Genomic DNA, 17,659 nt, shown 5'->3' with positions numbered 1-17,659 from the left:
GTCCGAGTGTCCGCAAGTCGCATAATGGGGACAGACTCATCCCGTGCAGCAATTCGCAGCCAAGTGTGGAGCACGACACTGAAGCATGGACCTCCTAGCATCTGGCTGACTGTCAACCCAAGTGATATTCATGATCCACTGGCACAACTATTCGTAGGGAAGGAGATTGATTTGGAGGCCCTAGACAAAGTCATGAGCAACTCAATCGAACATGAGCAGGCAATTGCAAGTGATCCCTACACTGCAGCAAAGTTTTTCCAATTCATGATTCAAACAATGTTGAGCACACTGCTGGGGATATCTGTTGCACAGCACCACATTAAACGAAAATGCGGTATACTGGGTTATATCCAGGCATATATCGGCATCGTCCAGTGTCAAAACCGAGGGACTCTGCATCTTCACATGATAATCTGGTTACAAAATGCACCAAGTGCAGACGAGCTTCGAGAAAAATTCCATTCAGAAGATTTCCGCAGCAAAATGAAAGCATACATAGAGGCAAACATCCGGGCCCACCTTCCTGGTATGGATGAGCACACGATGAAGGCAATGGAACATGAAAAGGACATCGCATTTTGTCGCCCTCCTCATCCTTACCAATCTGATTTCCACAACCTCGCCATTGCACTGGAAAGACGGTTGATGCATTCCTGTCAAATCCACACATGTAAAGCCAACCTATGCCTTCGCGAAGATTGGAACACTCACGAACTGCGATGTAAATGTGGAGCACCATTTCCCTTATCTGATAGTGCCGTAGTAGACCAAAGTGGCAACTGGAAGACCCAACGCACATATGGCTATGTGAACAATTATAATCCTCACCTCCTGGTTTTCATGCGGTGCAACCATGATATTAAGCTCCTCACCAATGGGGAAGATACAAAGAATGTTTGCTGGTACATCACCAAGTATGCAACAAAAGCCCAGACAAAGTTAGCAAACAGCTTGGCACTATTGGCACAGAGGCTCACTTACCACTTCACCGAGGATGAGCGTACCAGTAGTATCCGTGATCAAAACCGTAAACTGGTGTTCCGTTGCATAAATTCACTCAATAGGGACATGCAGCAGTCAGGACCTCAGGTGATGGCATACCTTATGGGTTGGGGCAATACATTCAAATCCCACTACTATGTTCCATTATACTGGACCTCATTTTCGTGCCTGATATTGCGTCAATGGCCTGAGCTACGATACTCATCATGGTAAGTGGAATGATAAAGGTTGAAGTAAAATCTTTGACAAACCCGTTAATTATTAGCCAACCTCCATGCGATCAAGGGTCAACAGTTGAGGCCACACAAAGCAATGGCGACGATGCGACATGCATTTACACAGAAGCCAGCAAGGAACTTCCCCCATCTGCAGAAGTAACTAAGGATTCTCCAAGCTCAGATGAAGATGTGGAGCTCTTGACATTGGGTGTTACCTCCGATGGGACCTTGGTGACAAGGTCACAGGCAGATGACTACACCTTGAGAGGTGATGAGCTGGAAGACTTGTCCCTCCTTGAATTTATCTCGGATACTTACGAGACCCCTGAAAACCGCGACAACGAGTCCATACTCCGTGGAACTCAAAGCGGATCTGCTAAGCAAGTTGGAAGACCTGCAAACCCACGTAGCGGGTACCATGCTAAGCATCCAAAGAATGGAACTCACATACGTGTTGTATGCACAAAAGGTCATCGTACCATCGCCAATATTGTTGGGAAGTGGATTCCTTCTTCAGACGATCCTGAGCAGGCAGATGGGCACAGAGCTTCTATTCTTTGCCTCCTCAAGCTGTGGCAGGATATCAGCACTCTCAAAACACCAGAGCAAACATGGGAAGATGCTTACGATTTATTCCTGCAGACAGCAGGACACCACAAAGTCGCTATGATCGCAAATGCGCAGTTCTACTGTCATATCCATACAATCCCGACCTCTGCTCCGGGCTCCCAGAACTCGGAACTCCGACTTCCAGAGCCCTACTTCCCTTCCATCACCTTCTCCTTGCCGACTCCCAAGAGGTTATCCCACCTCTGGCTCGGACACCACCTTCGGTCCGACTCCGGAACATTCCAGGTCCGACCTCAACCTCGACACCTTCCAGACGAGTACGCAAAACCTATGCTCCCGACTCCAGACCTCCGCTCCGGAATCCCGTTCGCATCTCTGTCTCCAGAACCTCCGGTCTTAGCTCCAACCTCGGACTTTGACCCCACCTCCGCTTATACCCATTGTATTGGTTAGCTCATTCCATTTAATTATGTTTGCCAATATTCCGGAGTTTAACTTCCGAGTTCGGACTTTCCGGACTTATGTCGGACCTTGCAACTATTGCATTGCTCCATTCAATTCCGCTATTCTCCCTCATTCCTATTTGGGCTGCTGCTTCCTTTCTATTCAGTCAGCTAGCCATTCCCCACTCCCAACCTCCTTCCTTCCTCCTTGGGCCTTGGCCCTTCACTCCTCCTTTGGGAAACACCATTGAGTCAAACCCTTGACCCTCGGTGTTGTTCCTCTTTCCATCTCCCTTTGTCTCCTTTTGTCCTACCCTTGTTCCTTTTGATTCCGGACCCCTCCTTATATACAATGTACCTAGTAACTTGTAACCTCAGTCCAAAATCAACCTGAATTCCCCCCAAGAGACTTTCCCTCTGCTAGATCCGAAATTAGGGACCCCCAGGACAACCAGCAATGGCACAGCGCTCCACCTGAGTCACTGAGGCCGAGGTCCTTCCATGCTAAGTCTCCGATTCCACTCCGGAGTTGTCCAAATCTGCCGGTTCTAACATCTACTATGATTGCAAGGAAGCAGCAAATCGATCACAGGCACCTAGAATGGGAACTAAAGCCTTCCATTGATGCGGACGATGATTCCGATGGTGGTGAAGAAGTGGGTGAGAGCAATAAAGGCCCAGTTGGCGAGCTCAGCAAAGAGGATCTTGAGGCTTTCGTTGGTAACCAACAACTTACGCGTGAGGTTATTCATGGTTTGCATGCTGTCGAGTGTGCAAAGGCTGCCAATGTTTTTGGGATGCAATGTGGAGGATGGGAAATCGATGTTGAGAATTGCGTTGCTGTTGGCAATGGAGAGAGACTAGCTATATGGAAATCAGCAATAACAGACCAACCTGCTACACACGCAGAGCAAGACATATGCACACCAGAATCCCTTGGCTCTGTAAACATCATATCCGGAACAAACTCAGCCAATTCCCAAGGCAGTGTACAACTCCTGACTGGTAGCACTCAGGTTGCAACCCGACATGAGGATGATTCGCTTCAGCTTCGAGCTGATCAAAAGAGAGCAGTTGACATCATATCGGCTCACAGCATAGATGTGATGAAAGGAGTTCATAAGGACCAACTTTTGATGCTGCTTTTGGGCGAAGGGGGGACTGGGAAATCTGTGGTCATTCGCACTGTCACCAGCTTGTTTGAAGCAAACAGTTGTTCTGACATGCTCGCCAAAGGTGCTTACACTGGGATTGCAGCATGCCATATCGGAGGCCGGACACTGCACAACTTGGCTCATATTCCAGTGGGCAATAGAGCACTAATGAGTCAAAAGATCGCAGAATTAGCTAAATAATGGCGAGCATGGCGATACTTGATCATTGACGAATGCTCAATGCTTTCACGGAAGTTCCTTGCGAAACTGTCATCAGTTCTTTGCATAGTTATGACAGAGGTACACGGAATTAGACAAGACGCACCATTTGGAGGATTAAACGTTATTCTGTGTGGCGATTTCCACCAATTTCCCCCAGTCAGTGAGGGAAGGACTGCTCCATTATACTGGCCACCGTGAGTTTCCGATTCTCCAGAGGCCGCATTAGGAAGTAGCATTTTCGCGAAATTCCAAATCGTCGTGATTTTGAAAGACCAAATGTGAGTGTCAGATCCAGAATGGATCGAACTACTTCGGCACTGTCACTATGGAACTTGCAATCAGCAACATCTGTCTCTATTGAAAAGGCTCATCCTATTGTCAAGGGAGGATCCTTCACCAGACTTTGTCAACTCACCCTGGGGCAATGCAAGGCTAGTGACGCCTCGACATGGGGTCCGTGAAGCATGGAATACAGTCGCTCTGGAAAATTATTGCAAACGGACACGCCAGCCTCTATTTTCCTGTGAAGCCGAGGATACCATCAAAAGACGGCCTCTAGACCTCTGCCAGAGGTGGATTCGAGCCATGCAAACGAAGCAAACAAGAGACAAGAACAAGGTGATTCTCGACAGCACGAAGCTTCCTGACATTATTCAATTTGCAATTGGCACAAAGGTCATGGTTACGTCAAACATAAACACAGACAAAAACATTGCAAACGGCACATGTGGTGAAGTCGTGGATATCATTCTTGATACTAGGGAGGATCATACAATTAGCCAGGGCCCTAGAGTGTCACTGCGTTACCCACCATCCTGCATTCTCATGAGGCTGGAAAGTCGAGATCAAATCCAGGTGGCAGACTTGCCACCAGGGGTAGTCCCCATTTTCCCTGAGGAGCGAATGTATCAGCTCAAGGTCCCAGGAGGGAAAGTGAAATCAGTGAAACGGAGACAACTACCGATCACTGGAGCGTATGCTTTCACGGACTATCGTGCCCAAGGGCAAACAATAGAGCATGCCATAATTGACCTTGCAACTCCCCCCAGCAGGGCACTGACACCATTCAGTGCATATGTTGCACTATCACAGAGCTCAGGCAGGGATACCATACAACTTTTATGGGGTTTTGATGAATCTGTATTCACACAGTGTCAAAAACCCGGATCATAGGGGTAAATGTGTGAGTCCGAATGCAGGTGGGGCTCAACTAGAGGGGGATCCAAGAGCTCTGGTGGTGGACTGAAGCTTCTCAGGAGGGCCGGGTTCTGCTGGATGGTACAAGAGGCTCTAAGAAGGACACGGCCTCAGCGACTCGGAGGGAGCTCTGTGCCTCCGTTACGTCTCAGTTAGTCCTTGTATTTCTTATGTCTGAGGTATCTTGTAGAATGGGAACGGGATTCACTCAGAGGGACTTTGGGTGGCATTTTAGTCGAGATTAGAACTGAGGAACTACAGGTTCTAATCTACGGGTAGTTATAAAGGGGAATGGAAAGGACTTAGTCAAAGTCCGAATGACAATGGGAAAACACCGAAAGGTGCCAAATGATACCGAGTGGTACCGAAAGGTCCTGAACGATATCTTTAATGGGGAACCAAGGTGTCAGACCAGGAGGGTGGAGTAAGAGGCCGGAAAATGAATGGGAACGAGAAATGGGTAAGGGGGGGTTAGCCGACTGAATGATAAGAAGAAGATAGTCGTGCTAAGAATGGAAGGTGACTAATAAGTGATGACGTGGGTGAGATCACCGAAGGATGCCGGTAACTCTGAAAGCGGAGTTGCGTATCTGAAGGATGTTGGGTGACTCAAATAAATGGAATGGGTAGAGGAATGATTTAAGGGTATGTCATGGGATGTCAGAGGTCCGTCGGGATATTGGAGCAAATCCGGAGTCTCCCAATGTTCCGACTGGGGACCTAGCTTCCGGGATGGGAGTGACCAAGGTTCGGTACGCCGCAACCAGACCAGAGCTGAGACAGTCAGGAGGGAAGGTGACTTGGGGAGTGGGGAGGCATGGTGTAGGGGATGGTGAAGTTGTTAGGAAGGTGTGGTGTGGTGGGAGTGCATGGGGTCGGGATTCTGGGATATGACACACAGCCTGTGTGTGATGCCCTAAAGCTGGCAGACTTACGGATGGAAGAGTTGAATAAACAGACAACGGAAGCGTGGAAATTGGGGCATTTTGGTGATCGTTGATGTTGACATAGATATAAGAAGAGAAGGATGTGTAGGTGTTGTTGAATCCATGGGTATACACTGCACTGGTACAACGAACAAGCCTCTAATGAAAGCAGAAAGATGGAACGATGCTCATGTGACACGAGTGACACAAGCATGTTGTTGTTATTGAATGGAAACACAGCATGTGACGCAAGCATGTGATTGGAATCAATTCACAGCTGAAAACTGCATAATTCCCATGGTAATTGTGGGGTTGGAAGTGACCTTGCAAGCAAGGTAATCTGTCAGGCCTTTGGATTCATTGCTATTGACCTTAAACTCAGACCCACAACCCTCGTAACTTCCATGATTGGCATGAGCAAAAGACTGAAAGATGAAACCCACATAGTCACAGCCATCCAAGATACGATTGCAGACCCAAAAGGATCCTTTGTCCCCTTCCTCACAGAAGTAGATATGATGACTGACCAAATGTTGGACATTGTTGACAGCGTACAAGCCATCCCAAGAGGATATGCCCTGAAATGCAAGGACATGGCAGGAAACGCCAACAAAAAAAGAAACCCTACATCTGACAGCATGGTGACCATGTGGGAGATACATGCACAACCCCCCTTTAACACTCTCAAAGACACCCAGGACTCACTTCACAATAAATAGATCCATCTTCTCATGACAGCAACCTTCATCAGCAAGTGGACCCAAGCTGGCACAGCACTGTTGAGACAAAGGATCTGCCACACATGCAAAGCCATTGACCACTCTTACCATGTATGCCCGATCCACCAACACTTGGCCTGGAAGGAGCACTACCCCAAGCACGAGAGTGTGCCCAGGAGAGGACTCAGCTATGGCAGCTTCTACCCTGGTGTCAGGGCAATAGCCCCAAACCCCGAGCCACATGTAATTAGATACATATAGTCACATGGGTAAGCGGGAACCTCTGGGTAACTGCTTACACACTACTGTAAAATACAATCACTTATGGCTCTGTGTGCTGAGCTACCCCCAGACCTCACACTTTTTTAAGCGTATGAGGTGTGTTTTACAACACAACCCACAAAAACTATCCAATCTTAACATTGACTCGGCAGCACCTATGGCGCCTAAACACGCCAGCAAGGGCAACACAAGGTGATTGACTTGTGCGATAAACACGTAAGTGCCCAACGATCAGCCCAAAAGCTGATCGGATAGAGTGGCAGGAAACTCCAGGGCCCAACTATCCCCTGGAGTCCCCCCTCATGTCCCCAAGTCAAGCCCCAAAGGCAGACAAAGGGAAACAAAGGGAAGAGCCCCCACATCGGCTATCCAAAAAACTACTGGACTTGTTCCAGGTTCCATCCAAATGGAGGATGGAAAGCGAAGACTAACTTCTTCTCAGGCTTTCATGAGAAGGCACAAAGATACGCTGGGAGAGCAGGATCTCCCAGAGCGCGGAAGCTCCAAAAGAACTTCCGCTGTTTACACTCCCCCACGCCATGCCAGACAAGGCAAGGTGGCCAACCTCAGAGGAGGTCTCCGAGATAATGAAGAGGAGGCGAACTGAAATGAGGGAGTTCGCTGAGGAAGCCTTATGGAAAAGTAAGGAAAAACCAGCGAACAGACCCCTCTATGAAAGGGAAGCACCCTTGGCAACAGCCTGGCCTAAACAAAGCGAGCATGGAGTGTTCACTCCAAGAACCCCTTCTGGAACCCCCAGAAGCGGTAATGTCAACTGGGGAGAGTCACTGCTCACCCAACCAAACTTCCTCCTGGAAAACCAGGAATTGTGCATAATAAAGGCGATAAACTCGATCCAAAAAAAGATCCAGGAAACGAGCCACAATAGCACAGCTCATCTAGATATAACTCTAGAAAGAATGGCCAATGCAATCGATGCGTTGACTGACAAAATGCTGAAGGAGATAAACTTCTCACAAAATAGTGAGGAAACAAAAAAAATACCCCTGGGCCACAGGCCAGGACAAAACCAGAACTCGTGAAAAATTCACGAAAAGAACCACCAGTGAAAGTACACTGGAGTATCATCAGCGACTTGACAGAGACGCTAAGGAGATCCTTCTCCCAAGGACAGGAGAAGACAATGCCAAAAGTCAGAAATTAGGAGGAGAATCGGCACGTACCAAAGGTTCGGCCAAACATCCACCTTCGACGAACCTCTCAAACAGAGAGGTAACACAACCACACTCTCTCAAAACAATGAGAGAATCCAAATACAACTTCAGGCAAGTTCGCCAGAAACCAAAGAAACACTGCAAGGAAAATTCCCCCCAGCCCCTGCCTTCGCAGGGTCGCTATCCAATGGAGATCTCTCCTTTGGGGGGTTTTCGAGCAAGAGGAGTACCTGGAGAAATGGTATGAAAAGGCCATAAGAATGGCCAAAGTGAGAATACTCACTCCCTACCCAGAAGGAGTGAAGCCTGAAGCCCTGAAAAATGGGCTGTCATCCCCTGTTATGGAAATAGGAATTTCCCATTTTAGACCCTTATGGGTTCTGTATCACGTGATTTGTATAGTAATAGAGTTTAACCAATCAATAATCAACAAAAACCCGCTGCCACACTACCTGTTCAACAACATGTTAAACCATCTGTGAAACAACCTGTAAACCCTTATGTCCAACCCCCTTCCCTATTCCTGCACCAGAATGGACGAAAATGGGCGCTTCCGGCCCCATTTTTGTAACATCCCCTGACAAGAAATGGTCAGGGGAGAACAACATGGAATCGTTCTGGCAGTGGTTCACAGAACTACTGGGATTCCTGGCTTCGCAAGGATGCAAAGGTCCCCAATTCGATGAAGTCCATCTGGACTGCTTGATTCGTGGATTAGGGGGACCCACATTCGACCTCGGAATAAGACTCCAAGACGAAACTCTCCTCAGAGGAGATGAGGGCATGTTCCTCGAAGTTCTCAACATATTGATGAGAACTTTCATTAAAGCCTCTGCCGTGTTGAACGCGACAAAGAAGTACCGCAACATCAAATACAAAGCGGAAAAAGGTCTAAAACAGTTCTACCTAGAACTGTCCAAAGCAGCGTCCCAGATGGTGACGCCGCCAGACCAGGCATCCTTCAATGCCAGGTTCCTAAACTACATTCCCCTTGAATGGAAGAGGGAAATGATCGCTCATGATAGAATCAGAGCAGACTTCTCCTCAAACGAGGAAATGTTAAAAGCAATATCTCGTGTAGACAAGATAATTGACGGGCTGAAGATGTCTTCAGCCTACAAATCAGGGTACTATACCCGAACAACTACCATGGCAACCATGAGCTGTGGTAGAGCCCTCCCATCAGGAAAGAAGGCTGAAGAGCTGAAACCCAGATTGAAAGAGGATACATCCTCAAAAAACTCGAGGAAAACTGACCAAAAGTCAGTTCCAATTTGTGGCAAATGCAGCAAAATAGGGCAAACGAAAGATTGCCCAAGACACAATGTAATGAGCGATGAAAAACCAAGGTGCATAGCTGCCATGGAGATCGCGATCACAATGGAAGAAGAGTGGAAAGACTCATCAGATGAGAAACCAGAGAACAACTCTGGTAACTCCGAAGCATCAAGCTTTGAAGTAGAGGACCCATATGAAGGACCTCAATACTCACCCGACTCAGAGGGTGAGGAAGTCAACGTTGGGACCATAAGGATGGGCCCAATGTCAGTCGTCGATCACGACAACATAAATTACAAAATCAAACTGGCTGTAGCACGCCAGTTAGAAAACACGGCAGATGAAAAAGTAGCCGAAGCCTTGGTGGAAGCACCAAGAAAAGATGCCTTGGGGAAATACACCAAAGTACCCAAGGAACACAAGGAGAAAGGGAAGAAGGACCAAAAGTCCATCGAAACCCAGTCCCCCTTGTTTGATGCGAAATTCCGCATCTCAAAAGATGTGGGAAAATACCCTGCAAACAGACCGCTCTCAACAAAGAGAACGCTGATGGCTCACATAAAAATAGCAGGGATAAAAGCCTATGCACTATTCGATAGTGGAGCCGAAATGGACACTTTATCGCCAGACTTTGTCCACATGGTCCACATCCCAATTCTCCAATTGGAGAACCCAGTCGTCCTTCAAATGGGGACGAAAGGAACAAGATCACAGATCCTGTTCAGAACAAACATGGACGTTGAGATTAACGGCCATGTAGAAAAACACTACTTCGATGTAATTAACATCGATAGATACGATGCCATATTCGGCGCCCCCTGGTTAAACAAAAACCAGGTAAGTGTAGACTTCCGGTCCCACAAAGTGAGAACGGTGAAAAGGGCAACATAGACACCCTTGGAGTAAGTGAAGACCGTGTGATGAGATCACACAGATGGAAAACTCAAGCAAGAGCTCGAGAACAACCAAAAAAGAAGCCCCCCTGACAGGGAGGCGGGATTGAAACACACCTCAGGGCAACCAAAAGAAAATACCCTGAAGGTTGGCCCAATCCTACGGTTTGGGACGATAGATTGCAGCACCAGTTTTTCTCAATAACACATGTGTAAACATCATCCCAAATTAAAATTTTACTATGAAATATGCCCAAAAAACAAATTTCTAGAGAGTTTCAGAAAATGGGGGGTGGCCAACGTTTTTGAAAAAAAAAAAGTTGGAATTTATGAAACAGCGACATGGGAGACAATGGCAGAGATCAGGTTGGACACATTATTTATAACTAAGAGTCATATATACTCATTTTAATGGATCTGTGTGACTTGTATTTCCGCATGGCGTATTCTGCCTGTGCCCCACTTAACCCATTCCTTGTTAGGGTTTAGTAAACAAATTTTCAGAAATATCATTCAATGTACTCGTAAGCATCCATATATTGCCAAGTTTTCCGGAAGAAATGGCATGTTGTGACAAGATCGCATGTATCCAAACAGGCAGGGACAAGCCGCTTTGCTGTTTGAAACTTGCCATCTGAAGCAGCCCGGTAACCTATGATATAAGCAACATGTTAGATTCAAGCCAGAACATAGTGTGATAAGAATGCGCATGATATTTTGCATACCCCCATACCAATTCTATCGGATTGAGTTCACAATGAAACTTTGGAAGGAAGAGGCAAAGGTGACCGCGTTCCTCCACACAGTGCTGAATGAGTGGCTTCTCATTTTGAAAATCAGACTGGCAAGAAAGCACATGGGTCATACAGCACCAGTCTGATGTCACTATGGGATCATGAAGTGCGGAGTCCAGCATTCCCGAGGACTCTTCTTCTTGGCCGGCTGCCTCAGCTGCAGCCAATCGCGCAGCTGCATCTTTGGCAGCTTGTGACATTCTGCAATGTTCACATATGCCAATGGGCTTTCCTTTTGGAGAGTTCTCGCACAGGATGTCCCACACAACCCCGCGTTCTTTTAATACAGCCCTCATTCCTTTGGGCTTGCCACGGAGCTCCTCGGGGATGCTTCCATCATCAGGGTACACCATGAGCTGTACTTGGCCACGAGGGTCTGGACATCCGGGGTGGGGGGAGGGTTGTCAAGGGGGATTACTGTTGGGTGCATCTTCGTCTGTTTCCCACCTGGATTGATATTCATGTTATTGACATTCAGTGCATTCGGAGCAAAACCCTCATGATTTGATGAACAGTCAAATATCCAAACCCCGATGCAGTTGGGGAATTTGAATTCAAAAATATCTAACGCGTCCTCAAGCTGTTCTTGATCTCAGCTCTGTCCAATGCATTGTGTGAATTATAAACATACCTGTTTGACAAGCTGAGAGCCATCCCACCATGCATCGTGTCCTTTTCCAGGATATGTGATGACCTGTGCATTTGAGTTCACTCTTGCCTCTGGTGGGTGTTCCAAGTTCCTTTTCTCCTCTTCTTCAGTCAGTGCCAATCGACCCTTTTCAGTTATAAAATCGGAAACATGTATGGCACGTCCATTCCCCTTCTTCCGGAGTGGCTGCTGACCATCTTTGATCCATACACGTCGTCGATACTCATTGACATGAAATATACTTTCATCTTGATATACTGGTATATGTTCTTTCCCTGGGCAGGCCCACACCATGGGTTCCATGTTGGGGCCATCATATTCTTGAATAAATCTGAAATATTCAACATTCAATTGTGTCGGGGATTTGAAATCGCTTTCTTCCACTCACCACCCAACACCCTTCTCATGGGACATTGCATCAATAAAAGTTTTGCGGTATGCAAGGACATCTGGACGTTCATGTCCATCAGTATATACACCCTTTTTTGACTCAGTGCTTCGGAATCCAAGCTTCCATAACCAGCGTGGCGCTGTCCGCTCTGTGATTCTGTCCACCCCAACCTGTGCCTCTGGTCTCAAACTGGGGATGAGGATTTCATTAACATGTTTGGTAAGAAGGTGCGGAGTTATCTGACAAAATACCATTATTGTTAACTCTGGTAATGGGTTTCAGTACAATGAACTCACTTCTCCAAGCTTTTGTTCTGCCAGATAACATCGAACACCCGAAACAACAGCCTCATTATCAAGAAAGCTCCCTGCCCCTATTTTCTTAAGTTTTGCCCTCTCAGGGAGTCGCCGATACTTCTGGATGTAAGGGATTGCTTCTCGAATCTTGTGTGCAAAAAATGGCCCTTTCCCCATGCGTGCCGCTATTGCCAGACTTGCAGTCTTTGCGGGCTGCTTCCTTCATCGTGCTCCAGTGTTTTTCCAAATTTGACACAGCTTCTCATATGAGATAATTGCGGTGAGCATCATGATGCTCTTTAAGGTCTTCTTTGTTGGGACCTTTGTCGTGTGTTTCAGTAACTTGGTTGCAATAGCCAAAATGTCTTCATCTGGCTCATCTTCCGTTAAAACCCCTTCAACAGACTCTATCACATTCTCTGTATTATTGACACATTGGTCTGGAATGGCTGCTTCCTCTGGCTCTGGAGCGTCTGTGACATTTGCTGTGCCGATTGGCGCATATTCCGCATCAAAGTCTTCATTGCTGCTGATCTCTGTTGTCTGACATGGAGGTTATCATACTGCTCTTATTGTTAGTTGATCCGACATACATCTGGTTCTTCAATTGCAGATAAATCCAATGTATCGATCCCCTTGATGATTTTCTCCAACTTTTCCTCAAATTTTGCTTGAAGTTTGCAAGTTTCCTCCTGGGCGTTCTTGCTGTCAGTATCTCCATGATTTCACTTTGGCCAGGGAAATTTATTATCAGTATGTGCTCATTTTTGCGCAGTTCACAGAGAAGCTTAACATACCTTAAGTGATGGCCTTTGGGCAAAGGCCTCAAATACATCACGGTTGCATGTGGCAGCAGCTTCTTCAAGCTCTCTCTTGCACTGCCTTCTGCGACACTCTGATCGCTTCTCCCAGTGGGAGGTGCACGGCCAGGGAACTTGGCCTATGGATATGTCAGTTTAATCAACAAAGTGCCCAACCCCACTTACATCCAGGATGCGTTCTTCAAGAGTTGATTGACTCTCTGGTCCCATGAAGATGTTGTAAAATCTCTCCAAGCTCTTGGCCGCATCTTCTTCCTGGAAATCATCGGTGGAATGGTCGCTGTTTGCTTCAGTTGCGGAGTCTGAGGTGTATTGATAATCAGAATCAGAGTCGGGAGTGACATCTTCAAGTCTAATGCGTTTCCCAAAGACCCTGGATCCATTTTTTAGCTGCTCCTTCACCTGTCACTGGCGCGCATTTTTGGCAGGCATTCTGACTGCGACAATATTGGTTTCACACCACGTGATTTCACTGCTGTCCATGATGCTCAATGTTCAATATCACAATATAAGATCCATTATTCCCACCACCAAAGATGCTTTATTGGCATCATTTACTCACTCCTTCACCTTAAGAACACTCCATATCATGGTATTCTAGGACTTTCCTAATTAGGCAATGCGTCGGTCAGAATTTTTTTCAAAGTTCAATTAAGAAAATATTACTCCGATAAGTCAAAGGGGTGCTAGTAAAGGACCTACTTCCCCTAGTTCAAGAGCCAGATAGTGGTGATGTGCGGGCAGTGAAGGCAAAGTTTGTCAGAAGCAAAAATAGGTGCCGGAATTTAGCATCCCACACTATAGTCCGGAAGGACTAGAACTTCCAGACATACCACACCTGGAAGGTCTCTCCATGAACAACCCCGAGTTCGAAATACTCAGGGAGTGGTGGAGAGAAAAATTCGAAACCGTAATGGTGCCAGCGCCATTAGAAATGCCTCCCTTGAGGGAGGTGAACCATCGAATCCCATTGAAGGATCCGAACAAGAAATTTCGGGAAAACACCCCAAGATGTCCTGCAGCACTGCAGGAAGCACTAGCGACCAAAATAGATCGCTATGTAAAAGCAGGATGGTGGTATCCCATGAACAGCGAGCGAGCATGCCCACTACTGTGTATCCACAAAGCAGATGGATCTTTGCGCATGGTAATAGACATGAGGAATCGTAACTCAAACACGATCCTCGATGTCACACCAATGCCAGACATGCAACTGATCCAAGAATCAGTCGCCAGAGCAACATACCAATCCAAGATCGATATGTCAGACGCATACGAACAAGTCCATGTGGATCCAGATGACATCCATAGGATGACATTCTCTATGCCCCATGGGACGTACAACTCCAACACGATGCAGCAAGGAGACTGCAACGCTCTCTGCACCTTCCAGCGCGCACTGACCTGGGAACTATGAGGAGAAGTAGGCAGACACCTACACGTCTGGTTTGACGATATATTCACCAGCACAAGCTTGGTGGAGAACCACAATAAAGCATTATTGTGGTTGTTCACTCACCTGAAGGAGGCGAAATTCTACATAAGCCAGAAAAAATTCCAGCCATTTGCCCCAATCCTAGACGTTCTAGGAAGCTGTGTGGACGAACAAGGCATCCACGCTCAAGCGGATAAAATGGAAAAAATCCGCAACTGGCGAGAGCCAGTAGACCACACAGGAGTCCTAAGATTCCTGGGAATGGTAGAATACCTATCAATATTCATGCCAAACGTCAGTGGCTACACAGGACCACTGCAAACAATCTGCTCAAACAAGCAGACATTCAGGTGGACACCACTCCACCAGAAATGCTTCGACGAGATCAAACGTCTAGCATGCAGGGCTCTGATCCTGAAGCCGGTCCAGTGGAATCCACTGGAAAGCCTCTCAGAAGAAGAGAGGACCAAACTCCATGTCTGGGTCATAACAGACACATGCCCAGCAGGCATGGGCACACTAATTGGACAAGGCTAAAAGTGGCAGACTTGCTGCCCGGCTGCATTCATGTCCAAAAAGTTCACCAACACACAACGTAGGTACTTCGCCTACGAGCTCAAGGCACTGGGTGTCCTCGAAGCACTCATGAGATGGCAAGACAATCTCATGGGAGGCCGTGAATTCACAGTAATCATGGACCACAAAGCTTTGGAATAGTTCAAAGCGAAAAACCACAACTCAGGTAGACACCTGAGATGGCAAGCCTTCTTCACAAGCTTCAATTGCGAAATAAAATATGTGGAAGGCCACAAGAACAAAGTGGCAGATGCACTCTCACAGTACTACGTGTCGGTGGACATCCATCTGGACAAAAATGCAGAAGATACTATCCCCGACAGAATTGAGGAATATGAAGAACTGCTACTAAGCAGTACCCTGAGTAAAAACTCAGAGAGAAAGAGACTCGCAGTGATACGCACGAGAAATACCCTAGAGGAAGCTCTAGGGGGGAGTGATAACCTAGAGGAAACTCTAGGGGGGAGTGCCCAAAATCTGGAAGAAATCATAATCCCAGAAGAGAACCTTCAAAAACAACTCAAAGAGAAAGACCTCGTTGAGGCAATAAAATCTGGATACTTGCAAAGCCAGATCCACAGGGAAATCCTAGAGAGCCTGGGGAACTTCAAAAATTTCTCCGTAAAAGATGGGCTGATAACAGAAGGAGGAACGACCCAAATAGTAGTCCCAAAAGGGAACTATGAAAGGAAGTCAGGAAGTCCATTCGAGGAATAATCCTCGAAAACATCCACAAAACACTTGGACACTTAGGATCCAAGAAAACAGTGGAAACCCTCCGTCAACACTTCTGGTGGAAGTCGATGAGGAAGGATACCCACAAGTTCTGCAGGTCTTGTGGAACTTGTCAAACAACAAAGAAAAGCACCAGGAGAAATCCTGGACTGCTTCACCCACTCCCTACCCCAGAGACACCATGGTCATCAATAGCTATGGACTTCACAGGTCCATTCCCAACAAGCTTGGGATATGATTACCTCTGGGTAATCATTTGTAGGTTGACATCCAACGTTCACCTAATTCCAATAAAGACAACAACGAACGCACTAGAACTAGCATTTGTATTTCTTTGTGAAGTTGTAAGACTCCACGGTCTACCACACTTGATCATATCAGATGGAGACTGGAAATTCACGTCAAAATTTTGGTGCGAACTACACTGAATACTCGGTGTGCAGTTGAAATTCACAACTGCATTCCACCCGCAAGGTGATGGCCAATGATACAAAAAGTAGTACAAATACTACTTGCAATGGTTAGACCAGATCAACGTGACTGGGCAGCGAAACTGTCGATGGCAGAATTTGCAATCAATGCAAGCTCAAACACATCAACAGGATTTGCCCTTCGAATTAATCTATGGCCATATGCCAAAGATGTGCCTAACAGCACCACTCTCGGACTACCAGGGAGTAAACGACTTCGCCCAAAAGGCAAAGGAAAACCTCATGGCAGCACATGATGCAATAATACACAATCGCGCTGCTCAAACAATCCAGGCTAATAAGAAAAGATGCCCGGACCCGCCTTTGAGAAAAGGCGAGCTTGCATACTTATCCATGGATAAGCTGAACCTACCCAAAGGAAGGGCAGGAAAACTAAAGCCCTTATACATAGGGCCTTACCAAATTCTGGAAACATTTCCAGAGACATCAAACTATGTCCTCAAGTTGCCACCACAACTTGAACAACGTGGAATCCACCCAAGATTCCACGTATCCCCGCTCGTACTGTCATATCCGTGCATACCCGATCCCGACCTGACTTCCGGACCTCCTCCTTCCCCACCTCCAGAGTCCTACCCTACCGCTGTCCGTTCCAATACTCACCTTCGGTCCTGGCAACACACCTCCTCTTACCTCCCATGCCACCTCCACTCCTCCTCCCCTCTCCTCCCCTATCTCCGTCGGCTCCGATACTCACCTGGGATGGAACACTGCCCCTCTCTCCACCCTCCTACTACTACTCCTCCTACTCCTCCGCTCCTCCCTCACAACACCTCCACCCTTCCGTCACCCTCCTACGCTTCTCCCATCCGCTCCGATACTCACCTTCAGACCTGACAACTCTCCTTCCACCACTCCCTCCCTCTTCCCTTTCTCCTCTCTCTTCCCTCTGGTACTCTTCCGCTGACCTCCCACCAAGTTATGACCTTCCACTGCTGTCCCATACTTCGTACTCTGGCACTGCTCGTACCTTGCTCCAAGCCTCCGTCATAGTCCCTACCTCGGACTTTGACTCCACCTCGGTCTTAGTCCATTGCATTGGTGACCTCATACTACGTAAACACCATTGCCAATATTCCTCGGACTTCCAACCCTGCCTCTGTAAGCTCCGCAACCTCTGAGCTTGGCAGATCATCTTGGGCACTTTCGCCACTTGTAATGTATCTCTCACGTTTTCCCCTCATCCCTATTTGGACTGCTGCTTCTTCCCATTCTAGCCAGTTAGTCATCATCCCCACTTCTCCTCATCCTCCTGCCCCTCTGGGCCTCGCCCTCCTTACCTCCTTTCAGACGTATCACAGGTTCTGCTTTATGACCTTCGGTACCGCTCCGCTTCTGTCATCCCTTTGTTCCTGTTCGGACACCCTCATTCCCATTGGGATCCCCTTTGTT

This window comes from Cantharellus anzutake, assembly GCF_015039405.1.
Source record: "Cantharellus anzutake strain C23 chromosome Unknown EI90scaffold_68, whole genome shotgun sequence".
In the NCBI taxonomy this organism is placed as follows: domain Eukaryota; kingdom Fungi; phylum Basidiomycota; class Agaricomycetes; order Cantharellales; family Hydnaceae; genus Cantharellus; species Cantharellus anzutake.
This window is presented reverse-complemented; position numbering follows the sequence as displayed.